The sequence below is a fragment of the Chlorocebus sabaeus genome, chromosome 24 (assembly GCF_047675955.1).
Source record: "Chlorocebus sabaeus isolate Y175 chromosome 24, mChlSab1.0.hap1, whole genome shotgun sequence".
Taxonomy (NCBI): Eukaryota; Metazoa; Chordata; class Mammalia; order Primates; family Cercopithecidae; genus Chlorocebus; species Chlorocebus sabaeus.
The window spans coordinates 62,365,343-62,387,568 of record NC_132927.1 but is presented as its reverse complement, the minus strand read 5'-3'; the positions used below and the strand labels follow the sequence as shown (position 1 = coordinate 62,387,568).

Here is a 22,226-nt window from a genome sequence, read left to right as displayed (position 1 = left end):
TTGAACCAAAATCAGCCAGCTCGGGAGTCCTATGGTTTCCAGAAACAAACCTGTCTTGGTATCCCCATAATGCTCAGTCCGTTGCATGGAGCAGCCTACGGGAAGTATAGGTTTTGGTCAGTGTGGCAATGGATTTTTGTTCCATGCAGCAGGAAGCAGCTAGAGCCCTTGCTCCATTATAGTCTCTTCAGTTGGAAGCTCAAAAGGAACATTTGTATGGTTGCCATAGATACAGCTCGCTAAAGAAAATATTCTTCAACCTTGATCTTACAGGTGACAAACTAGAATCAATCCCTGAAACAAGAGTCAAGATCTACACTGTAGATTCCACAAGATGGAAGAAATCCAATTACACTGAAAAGCACATGAAATTATGTCACAATGTGAATGATAATATGTCACTCTGCATGGAGATCAGCCTAGTCTCACTCACGCCCTCTCCCTCTAGTGTGGGAAAGCAAGAGGAACCTCCAAAATTTCCTAACTGCACAAAGAAATTGGTGGAAATTCACTTCATTTTGAAGCTCGGGGTTTCTATGTGGTTGATTTAATAAAAAATATTAATATTATTCTAGAAGAAAAAGTGAAAATATAAAACTCATGCTGAATGGATTTTATTAGATTGTATTGATCATATATGAATATTATCTTTCATCCAGATTAGAAAGTACTGTTTTGAAATCCAGTCCTTCACACTTCCAAACTGATTACTTTTAATAAGTAAATTTAATTTTGGCTTTTTTTTTCTGGTCAAGAAGAGAAACAAGAAGTTTCCTTTCACAAGCTTCCTAAGAGGTACCATGTGTATTCCTAAAGCCAAGGTGAGCTAACTCAATAAATTCTATTACAAAATTGCTTAGTACTGACGACTAATGTGGAGCCCTAGAAAAGCATCCTTTGATATGTTTCTATAATATTTGCCTTCACTGTTTTTAAAGAAATAATAATATGAAGCTACCAAACCATGAGAAATTGATCTTCAACACTTTAATGTAATTAGTTCCTAATATCCTCTCCAGTTTCTCTGGATATGCTTAAGTTTTGAAGCCAAGTTAAAGTAATGTTTTAATTATTAAAACATATAGCTTAATGGGAGTTCCTTAGCATTTTAGTAAAAACACCTAACAAATCTCTTTCACTCTCAATCTTCTGACGTCTGTATTTAATTTTCATCTTTCCACAAACCAGGCATGCATTTGCCACAGAGCCATGAAGTAAGATAATCGCTGTTACATAGTAACACACATCCTGGACCTGCAATTTTGTGTCTCAGGAGAAAGAAATCAAATCTTCCTTCACAGACCTTGGAGGCAGCAGGCACTGGGTATCCACTGAGGATACCTAATACATTTCTCTAGTACATTTCCCTGTTTTTTCATTCCATGTGATATTTTATTCCATAATAATAAGAAAAGTACAGTACTTAGAGCCCGAGTTTTACTAACAGAGAGGTAGATACTGTTATTTTGTCAGATGATTAAGCTGTCTTTTAGGACTAGTTCAGGTATTTTCCAAGGCACCATAATTCCTTTGGTCACGAGGGTGTGACATATTTAGCTACGTATTATGTGGCAAAGTAGAAACAGAGCAGGATGAGGGTCTCAGAATGGACACATAATCTGGTTTGCAAACAACAGAGGACTTAATTCATTTCTTTCAACAACTGGCCAGGCTAAATTCAGTCTTTTGCTTCCTTCCTTTAAAAAATTTTGAGTATAAATTTAGCTGGGTGTAGCATCAGAAATCTATCCCACGTGCTAACACAGTTCAGTATTTGTTTCATTGTGTTTTGTTTTGTTTTATTTTAGGAAAATTCTAAAATAGAACCACCATATGATTCAGCAATCCCACTTGTGAGTATATATTCAACGAAAATGCAACTAGTTTGTCAAAGTGGAAATGAAATCAGGATGTTGAAGAGATATCTGCATTCCCGTGATCACTGCGGCATTATTTACAACAGCCAAGACACCGAAATGACCTAAATGTCCACTGACAGATATATGGATAAAGAAATTGTGGTATATTGATACAATGGGATATTATTGAGCCAAAATGAGGAAAGCCTGTCATTTTCAATTATATGGATGAACCAGAGGACATTAGCTAAATGAAATAAGGCAGGCACAAAAAGACAAATACTGTATTTTCTCATTCATATTGTGGTATCTAAAAAATGTTGAACTCATAGAAGCAGAGAATAGAACAATGGTGTTCAGGGTTTGGACAGGGTGTAGGAAATGGGGAGATGATGGTTAAAAGGTAAAACTTTTCTATTCTGACATGAACCAGTTCTAAGGAACTCCCATTAAGCTACATGTTTAATAATTAAAACATAAGGAACAACATGGGTAGTGATGATAGCTGTGTTAATATGACTGCAGTAATGAATACACAATGTATATAAAAACATCGCATTGTACATCTAAAATATACTCAATCTTTATTTTTCAAGTAAATATTTTAGAATTTAAAAAGTTAGAAATTCTTTCATTGATTGACAAAAGAATAATTTCGAGGAGAGCTAGATTGAAATATACATCACACTAGCACTGGATAAATGAATCAAGTCTTATGTTAACATTAGTTGACCAACATTATTTTCTAATAGGTTTATCAGAGGCATATATAGACATTGAATAACCTCATTTTTGTTCTCTTTCACTTAGATCAGAATCTATTAACATTCAAAAAATGACTGAAATGTGTGTATTTTAAGAAGTAGAAAATAGGTTACAACCTTTTGTCGGATTCTCAAAGAGATTCTTGACCAGAAAAGATTCTGAACCTCTGTGTAGAAGTAACATGTTTTTATCCAACATGGCACAGTGGTTCTTGACTGTTCTTTAGAACTAATGTTCTTCATTTTTGACCTGTACAAATTGTGGAAGTATTGTCTTCGAAATTATTCTTTTGTCAATCAATAAAAGAATGTCTAATTTTTTAAATTCTAAAATATTTACTTGAAAAACAAAGATTGAGTATATTTAAGATGTACAATGTGATATTTTTATATACATTGTGTATTCATTACTGCAGTCATATTAACACAGCTATCATATCAGGCTAACTTTGTAATATATTCCAAGACATTCACAAATTGAAAAAAACTGCTTCAATGAGTGAGTTGCTGTGGTAGACAATGTGTGAGCTGCTGTGGTAGAATTCTAAGAAGGCATTCCAGTGTTTCAATCCCCAGGTTATTCAGTAATATGACTCCAGGTCTTGTTGCAAGGGGATTTTGAAGATGTAGTTAAAGCCCCAAATTGGTTGACTTTTTACAATACGGAGAGCATTTGGGTGAGACTGATCTAATCACATGAGCCTTTAAAAGCAGAATTTTCTCAGGCTAGTGGCAGAATGGGAATTGGAAATTTAAAGAGCAAGAAGAAACTAACATGAAGAAGATTCTCCATTGCTGAGATGGAGCGGGGCACATGGCAGGGATCTAAGAGTGGCCTCCAGAAGCTGAGAGTGGTCCCTGGTTGACAGCCAGGAAAGCAGTAGAGACCTTAGTCTACTACTGCAAGGAAACGAATTCTGCCAATAGCCTGACTGCGCTGGGAAGTGTATCTTTCTCTAGTCAAGACTCCAGATAAGTACACATCTGGACAACACCTTGATTTCAGCTTTATAAGATCCTAAGTAGAAAGCCAAGTTAAAATTTGCTGGAATTCTGACCCAGGGAACTGTGAGATAATAAAATGTTGTCATCTTAAGTTGCTAAATTTATGGTAATTTGCTACATAGCAAAATAAAACAAAGTTGTTAATAAATAAACATCAAATCATTCATTTGTTTTCATAAAATCAGGATATCTATATATCTAAATTTAAGAAATGTAGAGCTATTGATAGCTTAGTATTTTTTTTTCTGGCCACAGGAAATATTATATCAGGCTAAAATAAAATAAGAAGATAAAAGAAAGGTGAATTACTAAGTTATCTTTTGGTCATTTTTTATTTAAAACCAAGAGCAGTCTGGGGGGAGAAAAAAGTCAGTTTCATCATCCTAATCTAAAGGATGAACAATTATACTTAAAGTTATCGGAAAGAGACCACCACTATAATTTCACTGTTTGTTTAATGATTTCTAGCAGTTCTTAATGTTTAAAATTCAACTCTCTGAGCTCACATTCTCATTATACATTTGTTTTAAATATAATCAATTTATGATTATGAATTTATGTATGATGTTTTCAAAACCATAAGAATAAATTTGGTTGCATCTTTTAAATATAGATTTCCAAACACATCTAAAAGAAATGTATGATTCCGTGCTCAGAAAACACAGGAAAAAAATCTGTATTTTTCACATAACTGTAGGTGGTTCTTACGGACAAAAATATTGGGGAAATTTTCCTTATAACTATTACAAACTTATTGGAAAAATCTGACCTGGTTATCTCTACTATGTTGCATATAAAGGATAGATTGCTGATATTCAAAGATAGTTCTCATCTTGCAGGGAGGAGAACATAGAAGCATTAATAGATATGTAAATATACCATGTAACATATGGTACCTTAAGAGCATAGCCAATGGGAATGAATATTGGAATCCATTTGGCTAAAGGCTTTACCACAGACCACTGTGGTCAAAGAAGATCTGCTTTATTCAGTGAACCATAAACCAAAGTGTTTATAAAGCATGAAACCAAGAAATTCTGAAGTGCACTCACCAAAACAATGTTTCCAGATAGCTTCCAGATACCATAGGGCATAACTGCAAAAGATGAAGTTGGCTTTTCAGCATTTTTTTCTGTCAACTGCACCCGTTGAGTGTTTTGTGCCTCACTCTTCTTCTGTTCCCACTTTTTCAGGCATTCAATAAATGTTTCTCTAAACCTTACTACTAAGAAATTTACCTGATAATCTCAAATTTTTGCTCACTTTCCATAATAACATTTTATTTTAACCTTCTAAATAACTTCTTAGTTCAGACAAAATATGCAGAACTAGTTCTACATATAGAGATAATCTAATGTCTTAAGAATGAATTCTAACAGGGTTTTCTTTCATATCTACAAACAGTTTCACAAAGAAGCATTTTTATAAGCCCAATTTTGAAACCGTTTCGTGAATAAGCTCTAGCATTTGATTTGGCTTTTTTTAGAGCTCCTGTATAGCCTATACATTAATTAATCAGAATTTATGGTAAACTTCTCAATAGCTAATCTATCTCAGATATTCTTCAATAACACAGAAAAAGTATTTAATTTATTCTTATAAAAATAAACATCCACTTGTTTACTTTGTGTTTATTTCAGCCCCAAGCACCATCTATAATGCATTTTTATGCTTAGAATTTCTTAGCTTTGGCCTGGCACGATGGCTCTTGCCTATAATCTCAGAACTTGGGAGGCCGAGGAGGGTGGATACCTGAAGTCAGGAGTTCAAGACCAACCTGACCAACCCCCTCTCTACTAAAAATACAAAAACTTAGCTGGGTTTGGTAGTGGTTGCCTGTAATCCTAGCTACTGGGGAGACTGAGGCAGGAGAATTGCTTGAACCCGGGAGGTGGAGGTTGCAGTGAGCCAAGATCACGCCATTGTAGTCTAGCCTGGGCAACAAAAGTGAAACTTTGGCTCAAAACAAAAAACAAAAAACAAAAAAAAAAAGAAAGAAAGAAAGAAAAAAAGAAAAAAAGAATTCTTTAGCTTTTTGACATTGTTCTTAAAGTTCAATGTTAAAATTGTGTACATGTTTATGCATTTTAAACATATGTGTTATAAATCACAGATATCACCAGATTCTCAAAAACCTTTCCTAAAAGTTTTGGGAGACATTGGACCATTTCTACTTTATAGTCAGTATGTATATTTTTACCCTTGTTTTATTAATGAAGAAAATAAGATTTCAAAGGGGTAAAAAAATTTCTCTTGGTCACAAGGCTAATCACCAGGTGAATTAAATTTGAATAAAATCAGTCTCACATAGAAATCCATGCTTGTTTTTAATGCCACAATAATTTAAATTAAGAGTCAAACCTTTGTCTGTAATTGTAAGTATACATAACACAAACCTCAATAAAAAATGTTTGTCAAACACACAAATATAAATTATGAATATTCAAACAAATATAAATGATGAATAGCTTAAATTACTTTGTACACACACATATAAATCCAAAAATACTGTGTATGTAAACTTTTTAAATACACAAATATTTCAGGGCAATAGACGATAGCTGGTACCATCCCAACCAGAGTATTTGCAGTTACATAATGTTTTATTGACAATATGCACTCATAAATGCAAAACTATTTAAATTATGCAAATGAATTCCAACGAAATAAACCTAATATATTAATAAACATCTTTAACCTTTCTTATCAGTAGAATTAAGTTTTATTTTTAACAATGCCCACTAGGGGATGCTGGCGCATTGACACTAGAAAGTGGAGGACACTGGCTGTCCTGTCAGGTCAAGTAAAATACTGACAATGAACCCCCTTTGCAGTGATTTATTTTTGTAGATAGTTTTTAGAGAATAGAAGTCATTCACACATATTGGCACAGAATGACAGTTCTAGAAAAAAAGTAGAATTTTAAGTCAATTGAATGTTTTTGCATTTTAATAATGTTTGTAATAAAAGTACTTGGATTCCTGTAAAGCGAATTTGGATAAAACCATTTAGATGTCCAATACGTTTAATCAAGAGTTATTTTTTAAATGAGAACACATGGAGACAGAGAGGGGAACCTCACACCCCGGGGCCTGTCACGGGGGTGAGAGGAAAGGGGAGGGAGAGCATTAGGACAGATGCCTAATGCTTGCGGGAATTAAACCTAGATGTGACGGGTTGATGGGTGCAGCAAACCACCATGGCACATGTATACCTATGTAACAAACCTGCACGTTCTGCACATGTACCCCAGAACTTAAAGTAAAATAAAAAATAAAAAACGAAGAGTTACTGTTTATGGAAACATGACATAACTATTCAACTATTAGTAAGTTTTACATTAAATAGCACAAAAGCAAACAGCCATATGTGCTAAATTATCTATATATAATTTATACATAAATCACTGTTGTAGCTATTTTGGAACCTGAATTCGCTATTGTCGGTAATCAAAGGGGAAAATATACAGTAATTACTTTTAATCAAATAAAATAATAAGTAAAAATATGAAATACTAGTTAATGTCATTGTCAATAAGTTAGTTTATATGTAATTGAATCACTTCTTAAGGAAAATGCTCAAAGTAACTCAGTGAAATACTATGTACAAGTTAAGTATTTTTTTTATTTTTTTTTTGGAGACTGAGTCTCACTCTGTCACCCAGGCTGGAGTACGGTGGCGTGATCTCGGCTCACTGTAGGCTCCGCCTCCCGGGTTCACGCCATTCTCCTACTTCAGCCTTCCCAGTAGCTGGGACTGCAGGCGCCTGACACCACGCCTGGCTAATTTTTTTTTTTATTTTTTTTTATTTTTTTTTTATTTTTAGCAGAGACGAGGTTTCACCGTGTTAGCCAGGATGGTCTCGATCTCCCGACCTCATGATCCACTCGCCTTGGCCTCCCAAAGTGCTGGGATTACAGGCGTGAGCCAACGCGCCTGACCAAGTTAAGTATTTTTAATAAAAAATACGATAAAAATAAGCTGAATTTCATCATGGAGATCTTAAGGGAAAAAACTAAAGAATTTTATAGGAGCACATAGTTTTGTTGCATAATGTCAACCCCAAATAAGCTTAGGATTGTCCCCAAATGTTTATGTAATTGAATTACATTAAATTTTTCACTCAAGCTCATTCTTCCGTTATAGGTCCAAACGTTTCTTAACCTTTTTTTTTTTTTAAAAAAAATTAATGTTATTACCTTTATTTATTCACAATTGTCTCTTTCAAGTTTAAAGTGAGCCTCATCATTTTAATAATCAAGCATTTGATGAGGACATTTGCATTCACTCAATTCAGATCCTTCAAAATCTCTTAGACTTTAATCATATCTTTAATCTTTCATTTTTCCAGATGAGTCATATGAAATATTTAACCCTGTTATCATATGCAAATTCCTTGAGTCTATTGATGTGGCAATCAATTGACACACATCTATTAGGTGCCTGATTTGCCAGTAACACTAGGCCAGGAGTTTAGGGGCATAGAAACATAATAAATTGCTCTGTGTCTTAGCTTTTTCCTGTCCTACCTCTTTTCAACTTGAGGTTTTATGTGCAAGCTTCTTCCAACCACTGAGTCATCCTCAGTCAAACCTGGCAGTATATTACATAATCTTATCCTCACCAGCAGATGAGGCTTATCATGAAACTCATTGTCTTCTATCAGGATATAGTACCAACTCTGTCCTTGTTTTAATTGATCTGTCAATAGCACTTGATAGTTTCCTTTCTATTCCACAAAATACATAACTTTTTTTTTTTTTTCTTATGGATTTCAAAACTCTACGATCTTTTCCCTTAGCTTAGGAACTACTTCCCAGTGTCCCTTGTTTTTGCCATCTTCCTCTAGCTCTAAATCTCAGGAATCTCCAGGGATTGGAGCCAAGTCCTTTATCTTTACCATATACCAATCCGTGAATCAACTCCAAAATGGATCTCTAGAAACAAACAAGACTGACTACTGCCTGAATGTTTCTGACACTAAGTTCCTGATGTGGGTCCATTAATTTTGGAGCACACAATATATTGAACCTTATGTTTGTATCTATTGATCATCTTTTGTAAGAAAGCTGAACTCTTTCTCTAACCCATTTGGGCCCTCACTTCTTCCTCTCTTCCCTAATTTTTAGCCTGGTATTAGAGTCTTCAGGTAACTTTCAACCAAGTCCACATGCTTTAAAAAATATTTTCAGGTATAATTAAAGTACAATAAACGGCATACATTGAAACTGTATGATTTAATCAATTTTAACGTAAGAGTACAACCTTGAAACCATCACTGCTATCAAGATGGTAAGCATTTTCATCACCCAAGATATTTCCTCTTGACACTGTTCTTACAGAAATTATAATCTCATAATAAAGAATAAATGTGTTTTATAATATGAGTGATATCATTGCATAAAAAGCAGTAATGGGAGACAAATAACGGTATAGATGATAAGTTAGATAAAAATATATAGGAGGGAGAAATTATTGAGGGTAGGATAATTGGAAAAGGCTTCATCATTACCTATCCAGTGTATTTTCTTCCATTATTTTTCTATCTGAATGTTTGCTGTTGGCATTACTACTTTGTGCTTTTTTCAGATATTGATATAAAATACTCCATGCATTTTATGTTTGGATTCTTTTTCACTTTACAGAGGAATACAGTCTCTTCTCCTTTGGCTGCTTAATACGTTCTCATAAAAAATAACCTTGACCTTTGCATTCTGTATGTATCCAACATGAAATAATTTTAGAATTAGATCTCAAATGGCCCTTTTGCAAACTCCAAAATGTTGTGTAAGTCCATTTTCTCTTTTACAGTATTCTCACAAACATACTAAAATGTGATTTGATGTCTTCTATTTATATTACTGGTTCAAACAGTTTTAAGCATACGAATTATTTTTCTTCCTATTTTTTAGAACATCCTCTTAGGTAGTGTTTCTTCTGTTACCAGTGACATAAATGATCTTTTGTATCATATAACTTAAAGGTTAAAGGGTCAACTGACTTTAGGTGACATTAGATTCTAAATTCAGATGATGTCATTGGACTCTCTTTCCTCCAGTCTCATCTCTGCTTTCCTTGCATTTAGGGTTGTCAGATCAAATAATGTCTACTTAAATTTAAATTTCAGAGAGACAATGAAGAATGTTTAATATAAGTGTATCACATACATTCCATGGGACACGCTATGTTTAGTCTTGCTATTGTCACTGTTTCGTTTTGTTTTTTTTCCTAAATTGACACAAATATCAAATTGTTCTCAGGCGGAATTTCTTCATCTGTCCACCCATACCAAAATCTATACATTTATGCCCCGCAGATTAGTCACTAAAGAGAAAAGTGAGTTTCTTTTTTCTTAAAGTCTCCAATTGGGTCTTATTGGAACAAACTGAGTAATAGTTCTCAAACAATTGCTATGACCTAAGAGATAAAATATACTCATTTGTTAGGTCTGGATCATACAAGGCAGAAGGCATGAATGTGTCAGCTTCACCAAACCATATATACTGAGAGTCATTGAGAGGCTACTGTCAAAAAGAAAACCAAGGTCCAGCAGGGAAATGTATATTAGACAACAAAAAGCAAAATATGACTAGTGGAGAACTTTCTTATCCTCGATTCATAATAATAATACATCTAATATAAATTCAGGTATATTTTAAAGTGATGTGCATTTCATCAGCCACAGCTAATTCACTCTTTGTATTGTATCGAACATTAAATAAATATCAACAGCTCAATGTGTGGGCAGCGTGGATTAACAGGCACTTTGCAGTAATTGTGTGGCAAAGACAGCAGTTGAGTTTCTTTCACGAAAATAGCACTTCTCACATTAGACAGCCCTGGAGTCTCGTCTTAGCTCTATCTCTTATACCTCTGAACAAAGTAATTCAACTCTTCAAGAACCTTGAACTGCAATCTGGGAATTCAATAATCTGCTACATTGGATTATTCAAATGATGTAAGATAATGTTTCAAATTACCGCAGCATAGCAGCTGGCATATTGTAATCTCTCAGAAAGGTTAACTGGATTATTATCAGCAATGACTTTAAAATAATCTTTCAAGTTGATATGATTTGGCTCTGTGTCCCCACCCAATTCTCATATCAAATTGTAATCCCCACATATTAGGGAGGGACCTGGTGGGAGGTGATTGAACCATGGGTTGGTTTCCTCCATGCTCTTTCCACGATAGTGAGTGAGTTCTCATGAGATCTGATGGTTTAAAAGTGTGTGGTAGTTCCCCACTCCCCTCTCTCTCCTGCTCTGCCACAGTAAGACGTGCCTTGCTTCCTCTTTGCCTTGGGCCATGATTGTAAGTTTCTTGAGGCCTCCCCAGCCATGTTGAATTGTGATTCAATTAAACCTCTTTTCTTCATAAATTACCCAATCTCATGTAGCTCTCACTGTGAAAACTGACTAATACACAAGTGATACTCTTGACTTGTGTATTTTCCTGCCTCAAAACACTTTTTACATGTTCACTAATTTATTACGTATTATGTTCGGGCCATCTCTTCCAGTAAGCTTTTAACTCCTTGAGGTCATTCATTATTCATTAGTGTGTTCTCAACATTTTCATGTGAAGTTATTTTTAATGTCTGCTAGGTCAATTTTGTACTTATGAACTTGATTTTTTGAATCATAATGCAGGATTTTTTATTTTATTTTATCCCTCTTGAATTACAAAACCACGTATATTTTTAAACTTGGGCTGCCTTTATCTTATACCTCTCTGTAGATGCACCTTGGAGCAATACCTTCATAGAATTTTCTATGGTCATGCTTAAATTCCATTTCTTGATAACAGTTTCTTCATTGTATTGTTAGTATAATATTATTATTTTTACTTTTCTTTCACCAAAACACAATAGCCCTTTATCTCCTGTGGCTGAGACCCTAGGATATCCTCCAATTTCTTTCTTAAAACTTACTGTTTTTTTCTACCAAGGAGAATATAGTTTGAGTTGCATGCTTAGAAAATTCAATGCACACATTACTTCTATGGAAAAACTACAATATTTTATATATGACCAATTGGATCATTAATTCTTTGGAACTAATCATATGCTACAGAAGATTATAAATGAATATGTTTTCACAGCATTTAATTTAGTGAAGATAGAAGAAATGTGCCTAGATTTACATTTTTATTTCAGGTCAACCCTATCGAGTTAAATTGACAATATAGATAATCAAATACAGTTATTTGATAGATGACTGATCGATAGATTAGATAGTTAAACTCTACATGTATGTCATCTAATGTACACAAGAATACATATAATAAAGTTATTAATCAAATAATATAAATCTTCAAAGGAGACCTGAGTGTTACATTGGACAGGCTTTCAAACTTATTGATGCTGACAAATTCCCCTTTCTGAGTCATAGCAAATATTCATATTGGCAAGAAGTAGACCTTGCTTAGAATTTCAAGGTTTTAAAATTGAAAAATAGTTTCTTCTCATAAAAAAAAAAAATGCTGAGGAACCTCTGTTAAAAGTCCAAAGTGCAGTCTTATGGAAAATGCAAGTGATATTGAATCTGATATCTTGCATTTGAAACTGCATTCTAATGCTACTGCTTAACTTTGGACACATTATTTGCTTGCTCAGATGGAAAGTTAACAATAAGGTGGATTCAAATTCAATTTCATCACTACTTGTTATACATCTTGGAGAAGTTATTTTTCTTCTCTGAACCTTATTTCCTGTTTGCATAAAAATCCTAATACAAAAACTTAAATTGAGAACTGTGATGGAAATGAAATAAACTTCTATAAAAGTTCGTGTACAATGTCTCTCACATAATGTGTATTTATTAGTTTCTTTATTCCTTCAGGTTCTTAACCATCATCATTGGGATTTCAGTGACAGCAGCTTATCATTAAATCCACAGAGATATATTAATGAGATAAGATGTATTAAGAGTTTGCCAAATCCAAATGTTGTTTTTCCATTACAGTACTAACAATCACCACACTTAGGACTATAACTACCCTTGCAATAGAAATAAGGTACAGTTGAAAAAATGCTTAACTAGAAATAAGAAAAGTTGAGTTCTAAGAATACTTCATTATTAACTTATTCTCTAATATTAGGGTACAGTATCATATAGAGAATTATTTTTATCTCTGGAAATTAGTTTCCTTATTATTATAATCTATATCTGTAGCTATGTTCATATCATTACATGCATTAAATCTTTATTAATTTAACATACTATAATTATGAGTAAGGCACTGGATGTTCATTAATATCAGTGACATCTGAAAGCCGTCAATGGATGGGACAAATTGCTGTGTTTAGGAAAATCTCTCAATGGAGGGAGGGGGAAGAGGAGGCGGGAATATGCAGGAGGAGGGAGTATACAGTCTCTACTGAATCAGTACCAGCTGTCTTATTTGGCGCTAATTAACTTTCAAACCAGAATCTACCAAGACTAAGCAAATGACTGCTGAAAAGTTTTGCCAGGTCAGTTGAGTTTTTCTTTATTTTGAAATTTAAAGATTTCAAATTTTATTGTAGACAAGAAAAAAATGTTATCATTGACCATACATTTTGCTGTATGATAATCTTTGGTAATTTTTTCAATGTTAACTTTCTCTTCTTTCCCATGAATGGCTAAAATGTTTTTGGATATTGAATTATAGGCAATGCAATGTAATTATAACGCAGCTAAAATACACTGCCTTCACAGTTACCAGTAATGAAAGTTAATGCCATCTTGTGAAATGATCTAGTAGAGTCTTTGTCAGCACTTTCACTAAAACCTCAGTTTTTAGTCATTTATAGCATCAGCAAACAGGACTTCAGAAGGAATGACACCATCTGTTGCTATTAAGAGTGGCATAGCCCAAGGTTAGGTCAGACACACAAAAATCCTTTGATCTTCAATATTTCTTTGCTTCTCTCTATTTACTACGAACTTGCCTAGCTGAGTTGATGAAAAGTATGCAACGATCAATTTGGTTTAAATAAAAAGCTCGGTGGAAAAACTGTGAAACAACTGAAGGAACTACTGATTTGTTAACTCTTGTTCTCTTTTGCCTGTGGTGTGATAACAACATGTCTGTACACAAAAATTTATCATTGTAATTTCAAAACCTGTAAAAGTCTTTCCTTTTCTGAGAAAAACTCACAGAGTTAGACTCTATTTATTCATGTTTTGTAATAACTAACTCCTAAGAAGACAGTTAGCGATTAAGAATAAGAAACAAATTCAAAGAAGCTGAATCCTGAATGTAGAAACAAACATCGATCTTAGCATATAAAAATGTGAGTGAGTGAGTGATATATCAACAATCATAGAATTGGGTCAATACATTAAGTGGAAAAGAAACTGTAGAATAAGAAGCTCAGATACCATGCTGATTTGAACTGTCATGTCACAATCTTGGAAGACTGTGCTACTAGAAAAAATAGCTAATTCAACTCGTTAGAATACAAGCATAATATATTACTATACATTGTCATTATTCATGACATTTCATGTAAGTATCTTATAATAAGCTTAAAATTTATTAATTTTCACATTATTCTTCCAAATTTTGGAAAGTTAATATGATTACAACTACAATAAGCAATTATTTAAAAGATTTTAAAAAACATTCTTAACCAAAAATCTATACAAATAAGCTATTTCTGTGGCTCTGAAGGTAAAGTATATATTCTTCTCACCATATACCTTCTTTCATTCTCTCTGCCTTTTAAATTTTTATTTTCTTTGTCCGTAGTCTTGCCCTGAACAATCGTTAGTCCCCCAAAGTACGTTGTCATCCTCTTAACATGACTACTTCTCAGGCATGACAGCATCTGATGAAAACAAAAACAAGGTTAAAGGTTTTATCAATTCCTCTTCTAACAAACAAAAGGTGACTTTTTTGAAGAAAGTCTGTTTATTCTTTTGAGAATCCTAGCATACAATTTAGCAAATGACCGCTTTATAATAGTAACTTATAATTTTCTGCTGCCTTAAAATTTACAAAGTGCTCTTACACACATAATATCATCTGATCTTTGCCTCAACCCACTGAAAAAGGTTGAAATAAAAGTGACTTGCTTAATTCATACAATTAGATCATCTGAGAAGTTTTAAGTAAAAACTTACCTTTAAAATTCATATTTTTAAATTAGTAGTTTTTTGACCAAAAGACTAAACTCATTATTTTGCATTCACTATCCTTTACGAAATGTGAAAATTTTCTTTAACCATAAAATATTAGTTGTTTAGCACTAGCAAGTGATTCCATGGAAGGAAGGATGGGTGAAAACTCACTCTAAACCAATAAAAGTTATACCAAAATTAATTTGTAAGATATCTATTTATTTCATAGAAGATTAGTAAGACTATCTTGCAATAACACATTTTCCCTCATGAAATATTCAACCTTAATGATGTTCTTAAGGTGAGTTTCATTGGAAAATTCTATATATATGAAGCATTGGTTTTTCAAAATATATTTGATTTGTCATACTGTTATATGTTTCTGGAAGAACATCACAGAGGTAAAGAAAAATTCTCATCACATCATATCAAAAATATCTATTAGAAATGTAATTAATCTCTTCCAGCTGGCAAGATGGCTGGATAGGAACAGCTCTGGTCTGCAACTCCTAGCAAGTATCAACACAGAAGGTGGGTGATTTCTGCAATCCCAACTGAGGTACCCAACTCGTCTCACTGGGACTGGTTAGACAGCAGGTGCAGCCTACGGAGGATGAACCAAAGCAGGGTGGGGCATCACCTCACCCAGGAAGTGCAAAGGGTCAGGGAACTCCTTCACCTAGTCAAAGGAAGACTTGAGGAACTGTACCATGAATTTTCATGATCTTCACAACCCACATACCAAGAGATTCCCTTGGGTGCCTATACCACCAGAGCACTGGGTTTCAAGCACAAAACTGGATGGCCCTTTGGGCAGACACCAAGGTAGCTGCAAGAGGTTTTTTTTTTGTTTGTTTGTTTGTTTTCATACCCCAATTGTGCCTGGAACACCAGTGAGACAGAACCATTCACTATCCTTGAAAGAGGGCTGAAGTTAAGAGATATAAGTGGGCTAGCTCCCACCCCATAGAGCCCAGCAAGCAAAAATCCACTGGCTTAAAATTCTCACTACCAGCACAGCAGTCTGAAGTTGACCAGGGACACTAGAGCTTGGTGGGGGGAGGGGCGTCAGTCATTACTGAGGCTTAAGTAGGTGGTTTTCCCCTCACAGTGTAAATAAAGCCACCAGGAAGTTAAAATGAGGCAGAGCACAGCACAGCTCTGTAAAGTAGGGGTAGCCTGACTACCACTCTAGACTCCTCCTCTCTAGACAGGCCGTCTCTGAAAGAAAGGCAGCAGCCCCAGTCAGGGACTTATAGATAAAACTCTCATCTCCCTGGGACAGAGCACCTGGGGGACGGGGCAGCTGTGGGGGCAGCTTCAGCAGACTTAAACGTTCCTGCCTGCTGGCTCTGAAGACAGCAGCAGATCTCCAAGCACAGCACTCAAGCTCTGCTAAGGGACAGACTGCCTCCTCCAGTAGGTCGCTGACCCCCTGTGCCACCTGACTGGGAAACAACTCCCAGCAGAGGTCGACAGACACCTCATAAAGGAAAGCTTCAACTGGAATCTAGCAGGTGCTCCTCTGGGAAAAAGCTTCCAGAGGAAGAAGAAGCAGGAAGCAATCTTTGCTGTTCTGCAGCCTCTGCTGGTGATACCCAGGCAAACAGGGTCTGGAGTAGAGCTCCAGCAAACCCCAGCAGACCTGCAGCAGAGGGTGTTGACTGTTAGAAGGAAAACTAGCAAGCAGAAAGGAATAGCATCAACATCAACAAAAAGGACATCCACACAAAAACTCCATCCATAGGTCACCAACATCAAGGAAAAGGTAGATAAATCCACCAAGATGAGGAAAAACCAGTGCAAAAGGAGTGAAAATTCCTAAAACCAGAATGCCTCTTCTCGTCCACAGGACCACGACTCCTCACCAGCAAGGGAACAAAACAGGCCAGAGAATGAGTTTGACAAATTGACAGAAGTAGGTTTCAAAAGGTGGGTAATAACTACCTCCTCCAAGTTAAAGGAGCATGTTCTAACCCAATGCAAGGAAGTTAAGAACCTTATAAAAAAGGTTAGATGAATTGCTAACTAGAATAACTAGTTTAGAGAATAACATAAATGACCCGATGGAGCTGGAAAACACAGCATGAGAACTTCGTGAAGCATACACAAGTATCAATAGCCAAATCAATCAAGTGGAAGACATGACATCAGAGATTGAAGATTAACTTAATGAAAGAAAATATAAAGACAAGATTAGAGAAAAAAGAATGAAAAGAAATGAACAAAGCCTCCAAGAAATATAAGACTATGTGAAAAGACCAAACCTACATTTGTCTGGTGTACCTGAAAGTGGTGGGGAAAATGGAACCCAGTTGGAAAGCACACTTCAGGATATTATCCAGGAGAACCAGGAGAACTTCCCCAACCTAGCAAGACTGGCCAACATTCAAATTCAGAAAATACAGAGAACACCACAAAGATACTTATCGAGAAGAGCAACCCAAGACACATAATCATCAGATTCACGAAGGTTGAAATGAAGAAAAAAATGTTAAGGGCAGCCAGAGAGAAAGGTCAGGTTACCCACAAAGGGAAGCCCATCAGACTAACAGTGAATCTCTCTGCAGAAACCCTACAAACCAGAAGATAATGAGAGTCAATATTCAACATCCTTAACAAAAAACACTTTCAACCCAGAATTTCATACCCAGCCAAACTAAGCTTCAGAAGTGAAGGAGAAAAGAAATCCTTTACAGACAAGCAAATGCTAAGAGATTTTGCCACCACCAGGCCTGCCTTACAAGAGCTCCTCACGGAAGCACTAAACATGGAAAGGAACAATTGGTACCAACCACTGGGAAAACATACCATACCAGATTGTAAAGAACATAGACACTATGAAGCAACTGCATCAACTAATGGGCAAAATAACCAGTTAGCATCATAATGACAGGATCAAATTCAAGCATAACAATATTTACCTTAAATGTAAATGGGCTAGATACTGCAATTAAAAGACACAGACTGGCAAATTGACTAAAAAGCAAAGAACCATCAGTGTACTCTGTTAAGGAGACTCATCTCAGGTGCAAAGACACACATAGACTCAAAATAAAGGGATGGAAGAATAGTTACAAGCAAGAGGAAAGCAAAAAAAGAGAAAGGAGGTGTTGCAATCCTAGTCTTTGATAAAACAGACTTTAAACCAATAAAGATAAAAAAAGACAAAGAAGGGCATTACATAATGGTAAAGGGATCAATGCAACAAGAAAAGCTAACTATCCTAAATGTATATGCACCCAATATAGGAGCACCCAGATTCATAAAGGAAGTTCTTAGAGACCTACAAAGAGACTTAGACTCCCACACAATAATAGTGGGAGACTTTAACACCCCACTGTCAATGTTGGACAGATCAACAGGACAGAAAATTAACAAGGGTATTCAGGAGTTGAACTCAGCTCTAGACCAAGCAGACCTAACAGACATCTACAGAACTCTCCACCCCAAATCAGCAGAATATGCATTCTTCTCAGCATCGTATCACATTTATTCTAAAATTGACCACATAATTGGAAGTAAAATATTCCTCAGCAAATGGAAAAGAACAGAAATCATAACAGTCTCTCAGACCATAATGCAATCAAATTAGAACTCAGGATTAAGAAACTCACTCAAAACCACAACTACAAGGAAACTGAACAACCTGCTCCTGAATGACTACTGGGTAAATAACGAAATTAAGGCAGAAATAAAGAAGTTATTTGAAACCAATGAGAACAAAGACACAACACAGCAGAATCTCTGGGACACAGCTAAAGCAGTGTTTAGAGGAAAATTTATAGCACTAAATGCCCACAGGAGAAAGTAGGAAAGATCTAAAATCGATATCCTAACATCACAATTAAAAGAACTAGAGAAGCAAGAGCAAACAAATTTGAAAGCTAGCAGAAGACACGAAATAACTAAGATCAGAGCAGAACTGAAGGAGATAGAGACACAAAAATCCCTGCAAAAAAATTAATGAATCCTGAAGGTGGTTTTTCGAAAAGATTAACAAAATAGATAGACCATTAGCCAGACTAATAAAAAAGAAGAGAGAGAAGAATCAAATGGACACAATAAAAAATGATAAAGGGGATATCACCACTGATCCCACAGAAATACAAACTACCATTAGAGCATACTATAAACACACAAATAAACTATTTACTATAAACACTATATAACAAACTATATAACACTATATAAACATTAGAGCGTACTATAAACACACAAATAAACACAAATAAACTAGAAAATGTAGAAGAAATGAATAAATTCCTAGACACATACATCCTCCTAAGACTAAACCAGGAAGAAGTGGAATCCCTGAATAGACCAACAAAAGGTTCTGAGATTGAGGAATTAATTAATAGCCTACCAACCAAAAAAAGGGAGGGACCAGATGGATTCACAGCCGAATTCTACCACAGGTACGAAAAGGAGCTGGTACCATTCCTTCCAAAACTATTCCAAACAACAGAAAAAGAGGGAGTTGCGTCTAACTCATTTTATGAGGCCAGCATCATCATAATACCAAAACCTAGCAGAGACATAACCAAAAAAAAAAGTTTCAGGCCAATATCCCTAATGAACATTGATGCCAAAATCCTCAATAAAATATTGGCAAACCAAATCTAGCAGCACATCAAAAAGTTTATCCACCATGATCAAGTCAGCTTCACCTCTGGAATGTAAGGCTGGTTCAAAATACACAAATCAATAAACGTAATCCATGACATAAACAGACCAATGACAAAAATCATATGATTATCTCAGTAGATGCAGAAAAGGCTTTCGATAAAATTCTACACCATTTCATGCTAAAAACTCTCAATAAATTAGGTATTGATGGAATGTATCTCAAAATAATAAGAGCTATTTATGACAAACCCACAGCCAATATCATATTGAATGGGCAAAAGCTGGAAGCATTCCCTTTGAAAACCGGCACAAGACAAGGATGCCCTCTCTCACCACTCCTATTCGACATAGTAGTGGAAGTTCTGTCCAGGGCAATCAGGCAAGGGAAAGAAATAAATCATATTCAAATAAGAAGAGAGGAAGTCAAATTGTCTATTTTTCAGATTATATAATTGTATATTTGGAAAACCCCATTTTCTCAGCCCCAAATCTCCTTGAGCTGATAAGCAACATCAGCAAAGCCTCAGGATACAAAGTCAATGTGCGAAAATCACAAGCATTCCTATACACCAATAATAGACAAACAGAGAGCCAAATCATGAGTGAACTCCCATTCATAATTGCTACAAAGAGAATAAAATACCTAGGAATACAACCTACAAGGAATGTGAAGAATCTCTTCCAGGAGAACTCCAAACCACTGCTCAGGGAAATAAGATTGAGGACACAAACAAATGGAAAAACATTCCATGCTAATAGATAGGAAGAATCAATATTGTGAAAATGGCTATACTGCCCAAAGTATACTTTCAATGCTGTCCTCATCAAGTCACCATGGACTTTCTTCACAGAATTAGAAAAAAAAAAACTACTTTAAATTTCATATGGAGCCAAAAATAAGCCCATATAGCCAAGACAATCATAAGCAAAAAGAACAAAGATGAAGGCATCACGCTACCTAACTTCAAACTATACTACAAGGCTACAGTAACCAATACAGCATGGTGCTGTTACAAAACAGATATATGGACCAACAAAATAGAATGGAGGCCTCAGGAATAATTCCACACATCTACAACCATCTGATCTTCAACAAACCTGACAAAAACAAGCAATGGGGAAAGGATTCCCTATTTAATAAATGGTGTGGGAAAACTGACTAGCCATATGCAGAAAAATGAAACTGGACCCCTACCTTATACCTTATACAAAAATTAACTCAAGATAGATTAAAGACTTAAACCTAAGACCTAAAACCATAAAAAAACTGGAAGAAAACCTAGGCAATACCATTCAGGACATAGGCATGGGCAAAGACTTCATGACTAAAACACCAAAAGCAATGGCAACAAAAGCCGACATTGACAAACGGAATCTAATTAAACTAAAGAGCTTCTGCACAGTAAAAGAAACTATCATCAGAGTGAACAGCCGACCTATAGAACTGGAGAAAAATTTTGCAACATCTGTCCATATGACAAAGGGCTAATATCAAGAATCTACAAGGAACTTAAACAAATTTACAAGAAAAAAACAAACAACCCCGTTAATAAGTGGGTGAAGGATGTGAACAGACACTTCTCAAAAGAAGACACTTATGTGGCCAAAAAACATGAATAAAAGCTCATCATCACTGGTCATTAGAGAAATGCAAATCAAAACCACAGTGAGATATATTTCTCATGCCAGTTAGAAGGATATTCATTAAAAAGTCAGGAAACAACAGATGCTGGAGAGGATGTGGAGAAATAGAAACGCTTTTACACTGCTGGTGGGAGTGTAAATTAGTACAACCATTATAGAAGACAATATGGCAATTCCTCAAGGATCTAGAACCAGAAATACCATTTGACCCAGCAATGCCATTACTGGGTATATACCCAAAGGATTATAAATCATTCTACTATAAAGAAACATGCACATGTATGTTTATTGCAGCACAATTAACAATAGCAAAGACTTGGAACCAACCCAAATGCCCATCAATGATAGACTGGATAAAGAAAATATGGCACATATACACCATGGAATACTATGCAACCATAAAAAAGGACAACTTCATGTCTTTTGCCAGGACATGGATGAAGCTGGAAACCATCATTCTCAGCAAATTAACATAGGAACAGAAAACCAAACACAGTATATTATTGCTCATCAGTGGGAGTTGTACAATGAGAACACATGGACACAGGAAGGAGAACATCACACACTGGGGCCTGTCAGGGGTTGGGGGCTAGGGAAAGGATAGCATTAGGAGAAATACCTAATGTAGATGATGGGTTGATGGGTGCAGCAAACCACCATGATACGTGTATACCTATGTAACAAAACTGCACGTTCTGCACATGTACCCCAGATCTTAAAGTATAATAATAAAAAAGAAATGTAACTAATCATTCTTATTCTTAACCTTGGTCAATGATTTTGAGCTAGTTTTTCTCTTTTTAGCTTTATCTCCTATCAAGCTAACTTTTTATTCCCTTTTTATATTGCAATTTTTGGAAGAAAGGCACTATGAACATGCTGAGTTTAAGGAATGGAGAGTTATGTTCCCTGTGGGAAATAAATTTATCAACTACAGCACAGTGCTTGTGTACAATTCTTTCTGTCTTTAGACTTATAGATTTGACTCATTTCCAAAGCTCCTTAGGTCAGCATCTTATTCCCCCACCCTTTTCAGTGAAGTTGCCGCATACATGCATTATATATTCAGATTCTTTTGTCAGATTCTTTGAGCAATAAAATTGCCCAACCTTCTAAATATATATGTGTATATATATATGTGCATATGTGTATATATGTGTATATATGTATATATGTATGTATATATAATCTAATATATATATGAATTTGTTGTTAAG

The 22,226-nt window shown here is 35.2% G+C and overlaps 1 long non-coding RNA gene across 1 annotated transcript in view; it reads left to right on the top strand.

The window, feature by feature from the left end:
* Nucleotides 1-395: 395 nt before the first annotated feature.
* LOC140710048 (uncharacterized) overlaps nt 396-22,226 on the top strand; it is a 47,298-nt gene continuing 25,467 nt past the window's right edge. Inside the window, exons 1-4 of the long non-coding RNA XR_012090912.1 lie at nt 396-821; nt 1,809-1,853; nt 8,478-8,621; nt 9,274-9,415. This is a non-coding gene — a long non-coding RNA (uncharacterized lncRNA). The remainder of the gene's footprint in view (nt 822-1,808; nt 1,854-8,477; nt 8,622-9,273; nt 9,416-22,226) is intronic.